This window comes from Ursus arctos, unplaced genomic scaffold (genome assembly GCF_023065955.2).
Source record: "Ursus arctos isolate Adak ecotype North America unplaced genomic scaffold, UrsArc2.0 scaffold_19, whole genome shotgun sequence".
In the NCBI taxonomy this organism is placed as follows: Eukaryota; Metazoa; Chordata; class Mammalia; order Carnivora; family Ursidae; genus Ursus; species Ursus arctos.
The window spans coordinates 34,071,287-34,090,884 of NW_026622863.1; the positions used below are offsets into that span (position 1 = coordinate 34,071,287).

At 42.9% G+C, this 19,598-nt stretch overlaps 1 long non-coding RNA gene across 1 annotated transcript in view; it reads right to left on the reverse strand.

The window, feature by feature from the left end:
- Positions 1-19,598, reverse strand: part of LOC123000783 (uncharacterized) — a 56,004-nt gene that overhangs the window by 33,015 nt on the left and 3,391 nt on the right. The window contains exon 2 of the long non-coding RNA XR_006409046.3: positions 18,646-19,035. This is a non-coding gene — a long non-coding RNA (uncharacterized LOC123000783). The remainder of the gene's footprint in view (positions 1-18,645; positions 19,036-19,598) is intronic.

Genomic DNA, 19,598 nt, shown 5'->3' on the forward strand with positions numbered 1-19,598 from the left:
CTTTAAAAAGCTGCATTTGCAAACCTGTGTCTCATTATTAAAGCTTAATTTATTTTTTATATAAACTGTGCTTGTGTGTACATAGAAAATCATGTGAATGAGTCACACAAAGATTGGCTACTGTTAATGTGAAAATTAAATGGCTGGATCACATTTTTTAAAAAATAAAGATTCGGTCTAAATGAAAACAGCTATCTGCTCAGATTGTTGTGTGCATATTTTTGTTTTTGTTTTTAAATACTAATCACCTTTTTGCTCCCATATAACACAATGAATACTTCAGCTGTGAAAAGTTACAATTCTTTTCTTAAAACGTGTTCTTTTGGGCTCCTGGGTGGCTCAGTCAGTTAAGCGACCCACTCTTGATTTCAACTCAGGTCATGATCTCAGGGTCGTGAGATCAAACACCGTGTCAGCCTCTGTGCTGGGTGTGGAGCCTGCTTACGATTCTCTCTCTCCCTCTGCTCTGCACCCCAACCCCCAAGCCCTGGCTCATGCATGCTCTCTAAAAAAATTATAAAATAAAATGTGTTTTTCTATCCAATTATACTTTTCTTCTAGGTTACTGATCTATTTCCTTTTCAAGAAAAAGTCACTCCATGTAAAAACCCAAGTTTATACAATTAATGCATGACCACGCAGCAGTCTGTCAGTCTTTGGAAGGTATTTGCTGCTGGAGGGGCAATGAGGTTTTTATAAACACTTGCATTTCTCAACTGATAGGACATGCTAGAATGAGCAATCATCCTATTTTCTTGCCAAAAGTGCCTGGTCCACAGGAAACCATGTTGTGTATCGCAGGACTGTCCCACCCCACGACCCTCAGCCACTTGATGGCATTAATCACCATCACCCAAAAACTTAGGACCAGCCTATAACAAACCCCCTGCGTTTAACAGAAAAAGCAAAAAGCAGAGGCAAAGAAGGATTAGAGCTGCCGAGCTATCTTTTTTAATGGATAAAGTTAGAACTTTGATAAAGATATAAAATGAAGACAGGTCAAAAAATTTAATTCATTAACAAGGGAACCAATAAAACGTTAAACTGGTTCACAGAATAATTCAAAGAACAATACATAACATAGGCTATCAGATGTCCAGATCATCTGATTCTACACTTATTATTGTAACTCAGATGATTCTTGTCTGTAGACATAAAAATTATGTCCAGTGGTGATTCAAGTGTTCACTGTCTGTGGCTATCAACCAGCTTTGCCCGTTTTGTGTCAATTAAGCGTGTTTATTTCAGCATCACCAATGGACACGAAATCTGACCCCCTACCTTACACCACACACAAAAATCAAGTCCAGTTAAGATTATAGATCAAAATATAAAAGATCAAACAGTAACATTTCTAGAAGGTATTCACAACCTTGGAGTAGAGAAAAGCTGCTTTGACAAAAACAGCAAAGGCACCGACCCTCAAGGAAGACTACTCAATTAGACTCCACAGAGGTTCACAACTGCTGTTTATCAAGAGATGCAATTAGAAGAACAAAAAGGCAAGCTGCGGGGTGGGAGAAGGTACTAGCCATAACAGATCTGACAAAGAACCTCGGTCAAAATAGGACTCCATCCCTCTGAATCAGTAAGAGAAAGACAATTCATTAGAAAAAGGTCAAGTTTCAAGAATAAGCAACTTACAAGAGTATATCCAAATGGCTGATGAGTAGATGAAAAGATGGTCGCTCATTATTCATTAGAGAAGATGTAAATTAAAACCACAATAAAATACCACTACACAATTATTAAAGTGGCAAAAATGTAAAAGCGTAATAAACCTACCAACTGTTGGCAAGAACGGAGAGTGACTGGCCCACTGCTTGTATGAATTGTTACAAAATTACATTATCAAGATATTTGACGTTCTCTACTGAGTTAACCATACGCATACCCTATGACCCAGCAATTCCACTCCTAAATAGATGCCTAATAGAAATGCATGCATAAACACACACCAAAAGGCATCTGCCAGAGTGTCCACAGTACTGTTACTCACAATAGTCAGAAACGGAAGAGTCCCACTGTCCATCTACTGCAGAACTGGTCAGCTGTGTTTATTTATTTATTTTAAATAATATTTTTTTGTTATATTATGTTAGTCACCATACAGTACATCCCTAGTTTTTGATGTAAAGTTCCATGATTCATTACTTGCCCATAACACCCAGTGCACCGTGCAATACGTGCCCTCCTTAACACCCATCACCGGCCTATCCCATTCCCCCACCCCCCTCCCCTCTGAAGCCCTCCGTTTAGTTGTATGTGTTTACACAATGGAGCGTAGACAATGACGACAAATGACTGAGCTGTGACAACATGTAACAACATGGACAGATCTCACAACTACAAGCTGAGTGAAAGAAACGCACAAATGTAGCAAAGGAAAAAATGGAATTGTCTAAATTAGTACAATGACATGCAGGAAAAAGTAGGATATCTGTGAGATGGGCTAGAACAAGGAGGGGAAAGAACGCAGCACAGCACGTATGGGTAGCAAGGACACCTTTACCCAGTACTGTTCGAGGAACGCAAAATGAAGCTCAGTGCATACCCGGCAATACCGCACGTTATACACATTTTAAAAACTGCACACAAACTGCATTCTTCAGTGTTTGTAGTAGACATACAGATGGACAGGTCAAAGCACAAAAGCGGACTTAAAGGAGCCTCTAAAAGTCAAAGACGGAGTCAGTGGGGAAGGCACAGGTGAGGTGACAGGGCAAGCTTAGCTCCGTCATTTTCTTTCTCTTTGCAACACCAGAAGGGTTGCTGTATTTGTCACAAATGGACAAGCGGGCTTGCCCTCCCACAACCGGATACAGGCATACCCCACCTTTCTGGTCCATGGGTGAACACTTACACCGAAGAATAGGAATAATGAAAAATCAATGAGGGAGAGAGCCCGGGGAGGGGGGAGGGGAGGAGAGGAATCAGAAGGAGGAAGGGAGAGAAACCACGGGAGAGGAAAACTAAAAACTAGCACAAAATGTTAGCCACTAATATTTCTGGGTAGTGAGAAAACGCCATTATATGAGGAAGGAAATTTTCAACTTGTTTGTGGGCCCTGCTCGTGGGCTCAGGGAAGCTGTACTTTGTAACATTTAGCTGGGTCCAAAGGACTCAGCAAAACCCCAAAGCATGGGCTGTATTTCTGCCCTGAGCACAGCTGGTGTTGTACACCAGCTTTGTTAAAAAATAACCAAAAAGGAGCATTCCAAATATAAAGATAAAACACACACACACACACACACACACACACACACACACACACACTCACTCACTCACTCTTCTCTCTGGTTCCTGAAAACATAAGATAAAGTCTAACTTTCTGGAATATTCTTCCTCATGCTAAATTGTAACTCTTTATGTAAAACAAAACAAGGGGCATCTGGGTGGCTCAGCCTAAGGTTAAGTCTCTGCCCTAGGCTTGGGTCATGATCCCAGGGTCCTCAGATGGAGCCCTGCACTGGGCTCCCTGCTCAGCAAGGAGCCTGCTTGTGCTCGCTGTGTCAAATAAATAAATAGAATCTTCAAAAAACAAAACAAAATAAAACATATATAACCCTCCACCAAAAGAAAATTCCTTTCCTGGAGCACTCTCTTCTTTTTGAGGATTGTACATCTGAGCAGCTGTCCTAACTTGGGTTTAAATAAAACTCTTCTCTGCTCTTTAAAAATTTTAAAGGGGCGCCTGGGTGGCTCAGTCAGTTGAGCCTCTCACTCTTGGTTTTGGCTCAGGTTGTGATCTCTGGGTCATGGGAATCAAACACAGAGTCCACTTGGGATTCTTTCTCTCTCCCTCTCCTCCTCCCCCACCCCGCACCTGCACTCTCTCTAAAATAAATAAATGTTCAAAAAAAATTTTGTTAAAGGTTTGTTCATTTTGCATCAATATTATTTTTTTTTCAATTTTACTTTCAAAAAGAAGAAAAATAAGGCTATATAAAAAAGATATACCAGGCAAATTCTAATAAAAACACAGCTGCCGTAGCTTGTCAATAGCAGATAAATTGCAGGCAAAGGCAGGTACCCCTAACAGTAACATTTTACACTGGGAACAAGAATACTGCCCCAGCGAATGAAACATGAGAGACTATGGACTATGAGAAACAAACTGAGGACTTCAGAGGGGAGGGGGGTGGGGGAATGGGATAGACCGGTGATGGGTAGTAAGGAGGGCACGTATTGCATGGTGCACTGGGTGTTATACACAACTAATGAATCATCGAGCCTTACATCGGAAACCGGGGATGTACTGTATGGTAACTAACATAATATAATAAAAAATCATTTAAAAAAAATAAATAAAAAAATAAAATTAAAAAAAAAAAAAAAAAAAAAGAATACTGCCCCAGCAATCTCAATAGACAGAAACTGACGCTTCTCACAGCAAAGCTCTGAAAAACTGAAAGCAGACTGGGGAGAGAAACAGCAAGTTCACAACTGTAGCTAGGGACAAAGTTCTCGCTCAGATTGTACTTTAAGGTGACAAAATAAGGACAAAGAATCTGAACAATTTAAGTCACAAGCTTGATCGAGTGCACGCATATGCTCTTACAAACACACCTGAACTCTGCACCCAGAGGGTACGTCTTTTGTTTAAGCACATTTACAAATATTGACCAAGCCATGTGGGTGGGGTGAGAGAACCACAGTTGACTCTTGAACAACCCCAGCTTGAACCACAGGGGTCCACTTGTACTCAGACTTTTTTTTTTTTTTTTTAAGAGTTCACAAAAAAAGCCACAAGGCATTCATTTACAACTGTCCACTCTAGTTCTCAAGACCTAATGAAAGGTATGCCTGCTGCCCTCTGAGGGCCCAGGGAGGAGGTGGTCAGAGGGGACAACCTGGGTCAGGACAGGGCTGCATGTGGCCCCACGTGGAGCACCCAGGTCTGTGGGCAGGAGACAGAGCTCAAGGGAGGATTTTCATAGAATTTTACAATCTTATTTCAAAAGTCACATGAGTAATGTATATAAATTGCCTGGCAATTTTTGAAAAGAAATCAGAAGGGGGACATATGTGGTAGCAAATACAAAAGACCTTATTAATCCATAATAATTGGAACTATGTTATCTCCACAGTGAAAGGTATGGATCAATCACCTTGAGAGAAGGTTGAGAGAGAAGGTTGAGAGGAGGGGAGGGGGAAATGAGAGGAGGGGAAGGGGAGTGGAGGAAGAAGTTAATAGGATGAGTAATCAAATTATGTTGAGATGACTGGTCATTTAGAAAACCTCAAGTTACAAATTTACTTCACATCATTCATAAAACTAAATACCAGATAGAGGTAGAAGGGTAAAAACCAGAACTTTAAAATTATTAAAAGAAATATATCTCCTTTGGAATAGGAAAGACTTTCACAAATACTAAAAGAAAAAACCAAAAAGATGGATTAGCATTTAAATTAAAAGTACTGTGTAACTAGGGCACCTGGGTGGCTCAGGGCCTGATCCCGGAAATCGAGTCTCACATCCGGCTCCCTGCTTAGCAGGGAGTCTGCTTGTCCCTCTGCCCTTCAGCCTGCTTGTGCACACCCCTGTGCACTCTAATAAACAAAATCTTAAAAAAATAAAAAATTTCTGTGTGACTAAAAAGACAACTGGAACAAAGTTAATGTTCAAGAACCCATCCATGTCTCATCTGGTAAGACCCAGAATACATCCTATAAATCCACACAGAAGTGAGCAACCTGACAGAGAAGTGGGAAAAACTAGGACCCTGTAATTCACCTGGAAAACCCAAACGTCTAACAAGTGCCCCTCAAGATGCTATCTTTAGTAGTAATCACAGGAGTGTAAAAATAAAATAAAATACATTATAAACCATTTTTTACTCATCAGATCACCAAAAATGTAAACGTGAGAAAATTCGGACAATGGTTGTTGGGGAGCTAGGAACTCTGGTGGGAGGGTAAATTTGTAAGGCCGCTTCAGAAAACAAGCGGACAAGGTGGCCATCCCACCCCCCACCCACCTTCCAGTGTTGGTCCAGGCGTAGCAATGGGGTCTCCGTTTGGCCAGCAGGTGCAAGAAGAAACCACAGAGTAGGTTTTCCAGAAGGCTTTTTAAAAGGAACAGAGGCTGGCATTCCCTTTGACCTTGCTTATTTTCTCTCTCCTTCTTGCCTAGAATGACACCTACAAGTGCAGCCACCTTCTCAGCAAGAGCATTAGAATGCAGGCCTCATAGTGTGGAAAGATGGCACCTGGTCCCTGAGGTCACCATCCTACACTTGCTGGCTTCTGGACTCCTTGCACCAGGATGAAAACCAACCTGTTTCTTAAAGCTACTCTGAGGTAAGTTTTTAAATGGGCAGCTACATGCATGTTTGGCATGGTAGACTCCGTTAAAATCTCAGGGCCGCTTCTGGGTGTCTACCGTCGAGACCCATCTGGAGAGGCATGTAAGAGCATTCACAGGGTGCCGTGTGGTAAGTGGCCAAGTGGAAAACTGAATAAGTACCACGAAGGCAATGGCTCCATCAACAGGGGCGTATGGACACCATGGAATACTATGCAGCTCCTAAAAAGAATTGGGGAGATCTCCTTCATTTGATGGTCCTAAAGAAGACACATTCCACACCGCCATGATGTCAGGAAGGCTCGCACATCGATGTCAGCGGTCCTATAAAACAGAGGCAAACTGACCTCCTTGGAGCCTGGCTGCAGCCCCACGTGTGTGCCCAGCGTGGGGCGCAGAAAGGCCATCGGGGCGTTAGACCTCCCAGCTCACAGGCCTCACCTGAGGAGTCATGCTGGTGACTTTGGCAGGGAGGTGGGAGAGGCAGGTGGAGCACAACCACAGGTAGGGAGTAAAGTTCTGATGAGCAACGAGACCAAGCGCTCCTCCCACACCTGGGGAGCTTCAGGCTTCTTGAGCAGCCCAGGGTGGGGCCGGGGGAAGTCATTCCACCTGCTCTGAACACTTCTGTTCCTGTAGTGCTGGCCTGAGCTGGCCTTGTGGATCATTTCCCAATTTGAGATGGTAAAAATCACGGGCATAACCACCGTAATATCGAGGACAATGCATCTTTTGAAGCTATCGTTGACTCTACTCCCGACGTACTGATGGCCAATTATAGGGAGAATCACCTGTACTTAGGGGTATAGATGGCTTTTTAGGTTTTGAGAAAACGAAGAGTAAAACATTTATGGCGCATTTTAAAAATACTTTTGGAGTCATGTTGCTCTATTTACTAAAATATCAAGTTCCATTTGAATTCACTGGAATGTTTTCCTTGTTGCCTGAATCCTACAGTATTCTGCAAAATAGTTTATTTTACGGCATTCACAAGGTTGATATTGGAATTCTTTCAAGTGTATCATTGTGCTGCATAATTTGTACCGATATTTACTGAAATATTTATTTTTCTGCATACACAATGGCTACTGGCAGAGGAATTTATTGAAATGTATTATCGTTTGCTACATGACTTTTACCAAGTTTTACTGAGATTTGCTTCACTTTGCCTGTACTGCAGAAAAATTCCTTCCAGTGTATTTTGCATCATGGCTTTCTTTTTTAGTTCCCAGTATTCAGTGAAATACACAACCAGTGTTGCTTGTACACTCCCACATGTCAAATTACCTTCTCTCCCACCAATAAATGTGTTTTGCAGCTAGCTACATCAAAGGATCCCTGATAAACACATATACATAAAATTTCCTTTAGCTAGGTAATTTTATACAGATATTTCAGGATTGGTAGAATATTGCTGCATACTCAGAATTTAGGATTTCCTACTCGATTCTTCTGTACATGTACAAAATGCTATTTTTTCCTTTAAAACCACTTCATAATAGCTTCTAATACATATATTATGGAAAATACTAAATTCTTCATATAATTTCAATATCTTATCTAGAGAGTGGCCATTCAATTTATTATAGAAAATGGGACACATTCGAAAGTGAAGGGGTGCCGCCTGGGTGGCTCAGTCGGTTAAGCTGCTGCTTTCAGCTCAGGTCATGATCCCAGGGTCCTGGGATCAAGCCCCACATTGGGTTCCCTGCTCAGTGGGGAGTCTGCTTCTCCCTCTGCCTCTCCTCCTCGCTCTTGCTCTATCTCAAATAAATAAAATTTTAAAAAATTTTTTAAAAAAAGTGAAAGGGGGCACTCTTAAAAATTAGAATGACACTACAGGAGTAACATGGGAATGGTCCTTGCCAGACTGCGACATGTAGTCACCATACTATATACCAGCACACCTATGTCAGCAAATAAGGAATATAGACTAATATCAGTAGATCATCATGATGCACTATTTTTTTGTTTTTTTGAAAAAGAGATTGAGAAAGATGGAGAGAGCAAGCACGTGGCGGGGAGGGGGGTTGCGGGCAGAAGGAAAGGGTGGAGAGAATCCCAAGCAGGCTCCCTGCTGAGTGCAGAGCCCAACACTGGCCTCAATCCCAGGACCCTGAGATCACGACCTGAGCCGAAATCAAGAGTCGAACACTTAACTGACTGTACCACCCAGGCGCCCCATGATGCACTATTTAATGAGAAACACAAACAGCAGAAGGAACTGCAGGGCAGGAGACAACAGTATGGAGAAAAATGAATACTACGGCCCTATTTCCTATAGAAATCTATACACATACAGAATTTGGAACACGTTGGTAAAAGAGTTCTTTGGCTTTACCTGCAGTGTTTTAACTTTTTCAAGGAAAATGTATTCATGCATCAGTTGTGTAATTACTTTTAAAACTAAAAAGGGGTATTCTGAATGTCCATTTGCAGTTGGTTCTTCTCCCTGCATGGTTTAGAACAAAGACACACCATCGTGACTGTCTAAATACAACAAAATGTAAAGCAGACAGGCACAGATTACCATTTTTTCCTCTAACACAGTGTAATCTGCTCTCCAACTTCAAGAAAAGCCTCTGGAACTTTAGAGCTCAAAACATCACTGAACTGAGGTCTTTATTAAAACCACAGTAAACAAGCTGGCACCTATTACAAGGCAGTGAGTCGATGAAACATTTTCATTTCCACCTTCCCTGTCTGAATATCCAGTTCTCATTCACACTCCAGTCCTGCATGGCTAATTGCTTAATGAGTCTTCCACTTGAACGCCTCAAACTCAACTAGGAGTTCACATCTACTCCTGTACACCACCAGCTCGCCCTCCAAAACCCTTCTGCCTCCCCCAGAACAGCTATTAATTTTAAGAATCTACGTGCATAGTACTTTGCAGGTTACAAAGGGGGCCGCCACGCCACCTCACTGACGTAAGCTCCCCCGTGAGAGGAGTAGGAAATGCTTTATCTCCACCTTACGGATGAGCGGCAGATTGGTTCGAAGTCACATTGCAAATAAAAGGTGGATCCCACCTAAGGCAGTGCCAGCAAATGCATGTGTTCTTGAGCACTGAGGGGCCATGGACACCCACCACCAAATCATTCTTTTTCACTTGGGCCAAAGGTCTAAGTTCTTCCCAGTGCTTAGAGAAACCTCCCCCTGCCCTGGAAGTGCTTCAAGAAAATTCACCTTTCTGTGGGAGAATTGAATCGTTTAAGGGTAGCCTGACAAGTTGGATTTCGCATTTTCATTACTTTGGCAGATTGGCTCGTGCTCCATACCCGGAATGGTGTAAGACTGCAGGGGAGGTCAGTGTCAATCAGCAGAGGGTAATCCTTGGACTCTGGTCCCAAGGTAGGATTTAAGATGCTACTCGGGGAGGGGAGATTAGCACAGGTGCAGTAAGACCAATGCCAGTATAGGATTAGGTGCAAAAACAAATCAACTGTTCTTAGAGGCTATTCTATGGGTTATTAAGGCTCTAACGTGCTGTACTCCCTAACTGACGCCCCCCCCCCCCCACGCACACACCAGCCCCAACACATGTGCAGTTATATGGTAAAATGCTTTGCTTGTTGATAAAATTAGGAGTTTGTGCAGTGCACTCATGACATAGAGGTAAGTGTTTCTTGCAACAAATAAAATAGTATTTTAATTGCAAATAGTGGCTGGGTGACGTCTGGCCTTGAATACATGCCATGCTAAAACAATAAAAGCCACTGCAGACATGGCCGGATCCAAGGGACCTAGCTTAAAACCCAGCTTTGCCACTTCCTAGGTGAATGACTTTGGGTGACCTTGGGTAAGATGTTCCAGCTCTCTAAACCTCCATTTCCTCACATGTAAACTGGAGATAATGAATGTACTTACTTTTAAAAGTCATTGATAGGGATGCCTGGGTGGCTCAGTCAGTTAAGCATCTGTCTTCAACTCAGGTCATGATCTCAGGGTCCTGGGCTAGAGCCTTACATCAGGCTCCCTACTTAGAGCAGCAGGGAGTCTGCTTCTCCCTCCCCACCCCCAATCAACTCGTGCTCGCTCACTCATGCACGCGCTCACACTCTATCTCAAATAAAATTTTTTTTAAAAAAGTCATTGAGAGAACTAAATGAGCCTAAGAAATATAGACAGTCTTGCACATGGTAAATGGTCAACAAGTAGTGGCAATTAACTATTAAGAATGATTGTCTTTGAGTAACTTAGTCAATGAGGATGGCAGTAATAGTCATTATCTGTGTTGAACACACCTAGGAGCAAAATCCCTACAGAAGTTACTTAACCACAACTCAATGGGGGTGTTGTAATTGCCCCAGTGACACAGCAAATAATTCCTCCTCAAAGCTGGGCAACACTTCCAACGTCTATTAGCTAATCAGGGTACTAGCATGTAGGGGCTGGTTAAGGGTACATGACAACTCATTCTTATAACAGAATTTAAAAATATGTATTGGCAAGAAATTATTTCACTCTTAGATCTGTAATAAGGCTCCCTGGAAGACTGGGGGAAAAGACATCTAGAATATTCGCCAGGATTAAAAATCCTACATATTAGCAATGAAGAATTTTTTAATTACTTGCATGCTTCAACCAGCTCTGTTAAAAATGAGCATTGCAAATCACTGCAACTAAACCCCTTGTTGGCTGAAAGACACTTGCCCAGGTCACTTTACTAGGTATAATTTCTTTGTATGGAGCTAGGTTTCGCCCCAGCCATAATCACTTGATTCCAGTAACAAAGCTATCTTTCTGGGTGCGCATGAGTTCTAAAATACAGAAGGGTAACAGCTTATGAATTTGCACAGCTTAGAAATGCCATGGACTCGGTGACTCCATTCCTGTTTAGATTTTCAATAGCAAATGGCAATTCTGTGCTAAAAGATCAGGTACCAGGCCCAACTACATGGATTGCAGAACGAGGCCTTTAGCCAAAATCAGCCGGTTCCAGGTGGGCCGGAATCAGTACAGAGATGTGGCAGCACTTGTCAGGCAACCAAGGATTGCACCTGCACAAAAGGGAGAGTGGGAGGTTACCTGAGTCTAAAGTCCTTTGGTGAGGGAAACAGAAAAGATGGCAGAGGAGTAGGGGACCCCTTTTTCAGCTGGTAACCTGAGTAGAGCTGGATATCTACCAGACCATCCTGAACACCCATGAAATCAGCCTGAGACGCAGGAAGATATATCTGGACCTCTACAAACGAACGTCTCCAGCGCTGAGTATTGAGGTACGAAGCGGGGAGCCGTGAATCCACACACAGATATCAGAAGATAAATGGAAGGGGGAGGGAGCTGCCGCATTCGGGCGCCGGGAAGCAGTATCCACCTGCACTGGGGAGCGGGCAGACTCGGGGACCGGCACCCACGAGAGAGCAGACTGAGACCGTGAGCCAGGGAACACGCGCCACCAGACTGAAAACCGGAGCTCCAGAGCGCTCACTGGAACCGGACTAAAACCCGGAGCTTGGGAGCGCGCGCATCCAGACTGAGAGCCGGCGCTCCGGAGAGCACACGAAACACACTGAAACGGAGTTCTGGAGCGCGTGCGGGAACCGGGGTCGGCTGGCGGTGTTAGAAGCAAAAAGGACAGAGACGTGCCAGCCCTGCAAGCGAGGGCTGGGACACAGGCTGTGGGACGCACAACCCAGGACGCTGTGGGGTTTTTAGCAGCACTGACAGAAAGAGTTAAAGTGGCCAAGAGAACTCAGTGGAGAGCAGACTGCGATCTCTCTGTTCTGAGACAGAGACTAGGATACGACCACTGCTGCTCTCTCAGAAGAGTCACAGAAAACTGCCAGGGAAAGCCATCTGAGAACAAAAGCCTGGAAATACCAGCCCACATTGTGCCCATCCTCACCCCCCCGTCTCAGGGAATAGGACAATTCTACCCAAACAGGGCTGCCTAAGTATCAGCGCAGCAGGCCCCTCCCCCAGAAGGCAGCCTGAAAAAAAAAAAAAATCAAGAAGCCCACATCCCTAAGGTCCCTATAAAACAAGTGCATACTGCCTGGGTCCTGGTCAATAATTTGGGCTCTGGGCATCCCCACAACCTCTCCTCAGAATGACGAGGAGGAGAAACCCTCAGCAAAGAAATGAGACAGAGACTGTGGCCTCTGCCACAGAAATGATGGATATGGATATAACCAAATTGTCAGAAATGGAGTTCAGAGTAACAATGGTCAAGATGATGTGTAGGCTTGAAAAAAATATTAATGAAAATATTAACAAGAATATAGAATCTGTGAGGGCAGAAATGAGAGCGAATCCGGCAGAAATTAAAAATGCTATGAATCAATTGCAGTCTAAACTAGATGCTCTGATGGCCAGGGTAAATGAGGCAGAAGAATGAATTAGTGAGTTGGAGGATGGGATGGTAGAAGAGAAAGTTAGAAACTTGGCTCAAAAAAATCCAATCTCAAGAATGTAGATTACGGGAGATTACTGACTCAATGAAATGTTCCAATGTCAGAATCATCGGTATCCCCGAGGGGGTGGAGAAAAACAGAGGTCTAGAAGAGATACTTGAACAAATTGTAGCTGAGAACTTCCCTAATCTAGCAAAGGAAATAAGCATTCGTGTCCAAGAGGCAGAGAGGACCCCTCCCAAAGTCAATGAGAGCAGACCTATACCATGTCATGTCATAGTGCAATTCGCAAATATTAGATCCAAGGATACAGTATTGAAAGCGGCCAGGGGGAAGAAAATCCTTACATACAGAGGTAAAAGTATCAGAATAACGTCAGACCTGTCTATAGAGACCTGGCAGAGTAGGAAGGGTTGGCAGGGTATTTTCAAAGCTCTATCTGAGAAGAAAATGCAGCCAAGGATCCTTTATCCAGCAAGGCTGTCATTCAGAATTGATGGAGAGATAAGGACCTTCCAGGATTGGCAGAAACTGATCAAATGCATAACCACCAAACCAGCCCTACATTAGATATTAAGGGGGTTCTATAAAAGTAAAAAGGCCCCAAGAGTGATACAAAACAGAAAGTCACAATCTATAGAAACAAAGACTTCACAGGAAACATGACATCATTAAAATCATATCTCTCAATGTGAATGGCCTAAACGCTCCCATAAACGCCACAGAGTTGCAGATTGGATAAAAAGACATGACCTATCCATTTGCTGTCTACAAGAGACTCATTCTGAACCTAAAGATACACCCAGACTGAAAGTGAAGGGATGGAAAACAATTTTTCATGCCAAAGGACCTCAAAAGAAAGTTGGGGTAGCAATTCTCATATCAGAAAGATTAGATTTTAAACTAAAGACTGTAGTTACAGATACAGAAGGACACTATATTATTCTTAAAGATGTAGCCAATAAGTGGATATGACAATTATAAATATCTATGCCCCCAAAAGGGGAATGGCTAGATATACAAGCCAACTCTTAACCACAATAAAGAGACATATAGATAATAATACATTAATAATAGAGGACCTCAACACTCCACAATCAGCAATAGACAGATCACCTAAGCAGAAAATCAACAAAGAAACAAGAGCTTTGAATGACATACTGGAGCAGATGGACCTCATAGATATGTAAGAGCACTACAGCCCAGAACGACAGAATACTCTTTCTTTTCGAATGCACATGGAACTTTCTCCAGAATAGACCATATACTGGGTCACAAAACAGGTCTCAACCAATACCAAAAGACTGAGATTATTCCCTGCATATTCTCAGACCACAATGCTTTGAAATTGGAAAAATTTGGAAGAAACTCCAACACTTGGAAACTAAGAACCAACCTGCTCAAGAATGATTGGGTAAACCAGGAAATTAAAAATCAATTTAAACAATTTATGGAGACCAACGAGAATGAAAACACATCAGTCGAAAACCTATGGGACACTGCAAAGGCAGTCCCTAAGGGGAAAATACATAGCCATCCAAGCCTCACTCAAAAGAACAGAAAAATCTAAAACGCAGTTTTTATATTCTCACCTCAAGAAGCTGGAGCTGGAACAGAACGGGCCTAACCCATGCACGAGAAGGCAGCTGATCAAGATTAGAGGAGAGATCAATCAATTAGAAACCAGGAGCACACTAGAGCAGATCAACAGAACTAGAAGCTGGTTCTTTGAAAGAATAAATAAGATCGATAAGCCACTGGCCAGACTTATTCAAAAGAATAGAGAAAGGACCCAAATTAATAAAATTATGACTGAAAGGGGAGAGATCACGACCAACACCAATGAAATAGGAGGGATCATTAGAAACTTTTATCAACAACTTTATGCCAATAAATTAAACAACCTGGAAGAAATGGAGGCCTTCCTGGAAACCTATAAACTACCAAGACTGAAACAGGAGGAAATTGATTATTTAAACAGACCGATTAATTATGAAGAGATTGAAGCAGTGGTCAAAAACCTCCCCAAAAACAAGAGTCCGGGGGCCTGACGGATTCCCTGGGGAATTCTGCCAAACATCCAAAGAAGAAATAATACCTATTCTCCTGAAGCTGTTTCAAAAAATAGAAACAGAAGGAGAACTACCAAACTCATTCTATGAGGCCAGTATTACCTTGATCCCCCAAACCAGGTAAAGACCCCATCAAAAAGGAGAATTACAGACCAATATCCCTGATGAATTTGGATGCCAAAAATTCTCAACAAGATCCTAGCTAATAGGATCCAACAGCACATTAAAAGGATTATCCATCAAGACCAAGTGGGATTCATCCCTGGGATGCAAGGGTGGTTCAACATTCGCAAATCGATCAGTGTGATACATCATATCAACAAGAAAAGAGTCAAGAACCATATGATCCTCTCAATTGATGCAGAAAAAGCATTTGACAAAATATAGCATTCTTTCCTGATTAAAACCCTTCAGAGTGTAGGGATAGAGGGTACATTCCTCAATTTCATAAAAGCCATCCATGAAAAGCCTACCGCGAATCATTCTCAATGGGGAAAAGCTGAAAGCCTTTCCCTTAAGATCAGGAACACGACAAGGATGCCCACTCTTGCCATTATTATTCAACATAGTACTAGAAGTCCTTGCAACAGCAATCAGACAACAAAAAGGGATAAAAGGTATCCAAATCGGCAAAGAAGTCAAACTCTCTTCGCAAATGACATGATCCTCTATATGGAAAACCCAAAAGACTACACCCCCAAACTATTAGAAGTTATAGAGCAATTCAGTAATGTGGCAGGATACAAAATCAATGCTCAGAAATCAGTTGCATTTCTATACACGAACAATGAGACTGGAAAAAGAGAAATTAGGGAATCCATTCCATTTACAATAGCACCAAAAATCATACGTTATCTCAGAATTAACTAGAGACGTAAAGGATCTATATTCTAGAAACTACAAATCACTCTTGAAAGACATTGACGAAGACACAAAAAAGATGGAAAAATATTCCATGCTCATGGATCGGAAGAATAAACAGTTAAAATGTCTATGCTACCCAGAGCAATCTACACTTTCAATGCCATCCCGATCAAAATACCAATGACATTTTTCAAAGAACTGGAACAAACAGCCCTTAAATTTGTGTGGAACCAGAAAGGCCCCGAATCGCCAAGGAATTCTTGAAAAGGAAAAACAAAGCTGGGGGCATCACGTTGCTGGATTTCAAGCTATACTACAAAGCTGTGATCACAAAGACAGTGTGGTACTGGCACAAAAACAGACACACAGACCAATGGAACAGAATAGAGAACCCAGAAATGGACCCTCGGCTCTTTGGGCAACTAATCTTTGACAAAGCAGGAAAAAACATCCAGTGGAAGAAAGACAGTCTCTTCAATAATGGTGCTGGGAAAATTGGGCAGCTATATGCAAAAGAATGAAATGTGACCACTCTCTCACACCATACACAAAGATAAACTCCAAATGGATGAAAGACCTCGATGTGAGACAGGAATCCATCAAAATCCTAGAGGAGAACACAGGCTGCAACCTTTTTGACATCGGCCACAGCAACTTTTTTCATGACACATCTCCAAAGGCAAGAGAAACAAAAGAAAAAATGAACTTGTGGGACTTCATCAAGATAAAAAGCTTCTGCACGGCCAAGGAAACAGTAAAAAAACTAAGAGGCAGCACACAGAATGGGAGAAGATATTTGCAAATGACACTACAGATAAAAGACTGGTATCCAAGATCTACAAAGAACTTCTCAAACTCAATACACGAGAAACAAATAAATCATAAAATGGGCAGAAGATATGAACAGACACTTTTCCAATGATGACATACAAATGGCTAACAGACACATGAAAAAATGTTCAAAATCATTAGCCATCAGGGAAATTCAAATCAAAACCACCTTGAGATACCACCTTACACCAGTTAGAATGGCAAAAATGGACAAAGCAGGAAACAACAAATGTTGGAGAGGATGTGGAGAAAGGGGATCCCTCTTACACTGTTGGTGGGAATGCAAGTTGGTACAGCCACTTTGGAAAACAGTGTGGAGGTCCCTTAAAAAGTTAAAAATTGAGCTACCGTATGATCCAGCAATTGCACTACTGGGTGTTTACCCCAAAGATACAGACATAGTGAAGAGAAGGGTCATTTGCACCCCAATGTTCATAGCAGCATTGTCCACAATAGCAAAATTGTGGAAGGAGCCGAGATACCCTTCAACAGATGACTGGATTAAGAAGATGTGGTCCATATATACAATGGAATATTACTCAGCCATCAGAAAGAATGATTACACATTTGCAGCAACATGGACGGAACTGGAGGAGACAATGCTAAGTGAAATAAGTCAAGCAGAGAAAGAGAATTATCATATGGTTTCACTCATTTATGGGACATAAGAAATAGGAAGATCAGTAGGAGAAGGAAGGGAAGAAGGAAGGGGGGGTAAACAGAAGGGGGAATGAACCATGAGAGACTGTGGACTCTGGGAAACAAACTGAGGGCTTCAGAGGGGAGGGGGGGTGTGGGATTGGGATAGTCTGGTGATGGGTATTAAGGAGGGCACATATTGCAGGGTGCGCTGGGTGTTATACGCAAATAATGAATCATGGAACACTACATCAGAAACTAAGGATATACTATATGGTGACTAACATAATAAAAAATTATTATAAAAATAAATAAAGCCCTTTGGTGAGTCCCATCCCCTCCTTTATTCATTCAACAAAGGGGGGGGGCTGAGCACATTCATTCAACAAAGGGGGAGGCTGATGTCACAACGCACTAGGAGGGAAGAGCAAGGAGAATTCAGGAACCTTTCACTTAGCATCTTGCAAGGGAGCACGTGGCTGGTATCTGGCAGCATTTCTCATCTCTTTGTTGGAAGACAAGAAACACCTGGGGTGCACATTCCCAGCCCACGTAGACCTTCTGAATCGGGAACCACCAGGGGAAGAGTCTGAAGCCTGCATAGAATTTGTATTGTAGTAAAGTAGGCATAACACAGAGTTGTGAAATTGTTGGTTTCTGATCAATTTTCCTTCTGGTTTACTGGTTGCTTTGGCAAAACAACTAATCCGAAAGCTTCTCTCTCTGCTACTCTGCATCACATCGCTCCTCTGTATTTTCTTTTTTTAAAGTAAAAATGGTATATATTTAAGGTGTACAACCTAAGGACTTCATACACAAACACAAAATGAAGGGATTACTAGAGTCAAGCTAATTACCTCCTCCCATACTTTTGTGATGAGATCACCTGAAATAAGTCTAGAGCTCCAATATGCCCCACAGTGAGTGGCTGCAGTTAACAATCCTGTACTCAATAGTGGCATCTGTGTTTTTAACTTGGGCCTACAGTGTTATTTTCAGGGAGAGCTGGGAGCCACAGGTTTAAAGGAATGGCTAAGGGGAACAGCAGAGCCAGATGAGGTCACCTGGCTGATAAATGCATTCAGCCAATCAACAAGCATTTACTGGGCAGGTGAAGGGGCTGTATGGCGTTCTCTGGATAAAGAAGCTGACAAAACAGACATGGCCCCTGCCCTCACAGGACACCAAAATTCTGGGGGAACCAATCATTTTGTCAAACAATTTTCTTAAGAATGAGAGTTTGAACTAGATTGCTGAAAGCCGATCAGCTCAGACACGCAGGATTCTATAAAAGGACATTAGTCCGACCCTGGAAGAAGAACGCCAGCGAATGTTCGGTTCTCTGGGGGCCTCAAGCACGCTCCCCTCGGGCTCCCCACCCCCCAAAGCAGAAGGCACACAGGTGAGGGGAGAATGAGTGCTCTTAGGCACCACAAAGTGCGTTCAGCTGTGCCCAGAAGCAGACTGTGGAGACTATTAGCCAAAACGTTTTGCAATTCACGGAGAAAAACCCAACTCAAAAACAAAGAACAAACGAAACTTGAAGCAGAGAAGAAAATGCAGTGAGACTCACAGGACAAGATGATCCAGGATGAAGTCAGCCTTGCGTATCGCTGGGTGGCAGAGACTCGGTGAGGTCTTCAAGGACCTTCTCTTTCGCCCCTTCTGGGCTCTGGGGTCTATCACTCCCAGCCGAAGCCAGGGGCCCAAACAATGTTTTCAGAGCTTAGTCTCTCTTTCGGGGTAGGGAAGTCCCCCGCAGCCTTGAAGCCTTAACCTTGGGATGAAGAACCCCAGCAGGCAGAACTTCTCCAAACAGCTCCAGAAGAAAAGTGCAAGAGATGATGCTGATTGGCCCACCTTGACCAATGACTGCGCTCGGAAGGAGGGCCGCCTTCTGATTGGCCAGGTCTTGCACGAGGAGGTCCGCACCGTGGAACCAGCTGGGAATGGGTTTCTCTCACTGCAAAGGGGAGTGGGGTGTTATTCTCCAACGCAAAGGATGCTAGCAAACAGGGACAATTTTAGTAAGACACGAACTGCCGGTGTTAGCTGCCAAGACCAGCTAACATGGGGACCATTAACCCCAGGGTGCCCAACTGGGTGAGAGCGGAAAGTAGTACTCTGCCAGCTAGTTCTTCCACCCTGTCTGTAAGGCGAGGGAATTTGGAAAAGAATATGAGATAGGAGGTGCCCCAACAATTGTCAGTAAAACAATCTACAGCAAAACAGTACTGGCTTTCTTATAATCAACATGTTAGGTGATTTAGAAAAATAAAACTCTGGGGTGCCCGGGGGGCTCAGGTCATGATCCCAGGGTCCTGGTTTGGAGCAGAACCTGCTTCTCCCTCTGCCACCACCCCTGCCCCAGCTTGTGCTCTCTCTGTCAAAAAAATAAAATCTTAAAAAAAACCAAACCAAGCAATCTTTTCCCCCCTAAGGCCTACTCTATAGCCTTAAGAAATACTATAGCCTAGGTCATTTGGTGCCAGAATTAGTCATTTGGCCCCCAGGAAACTGCGGTTT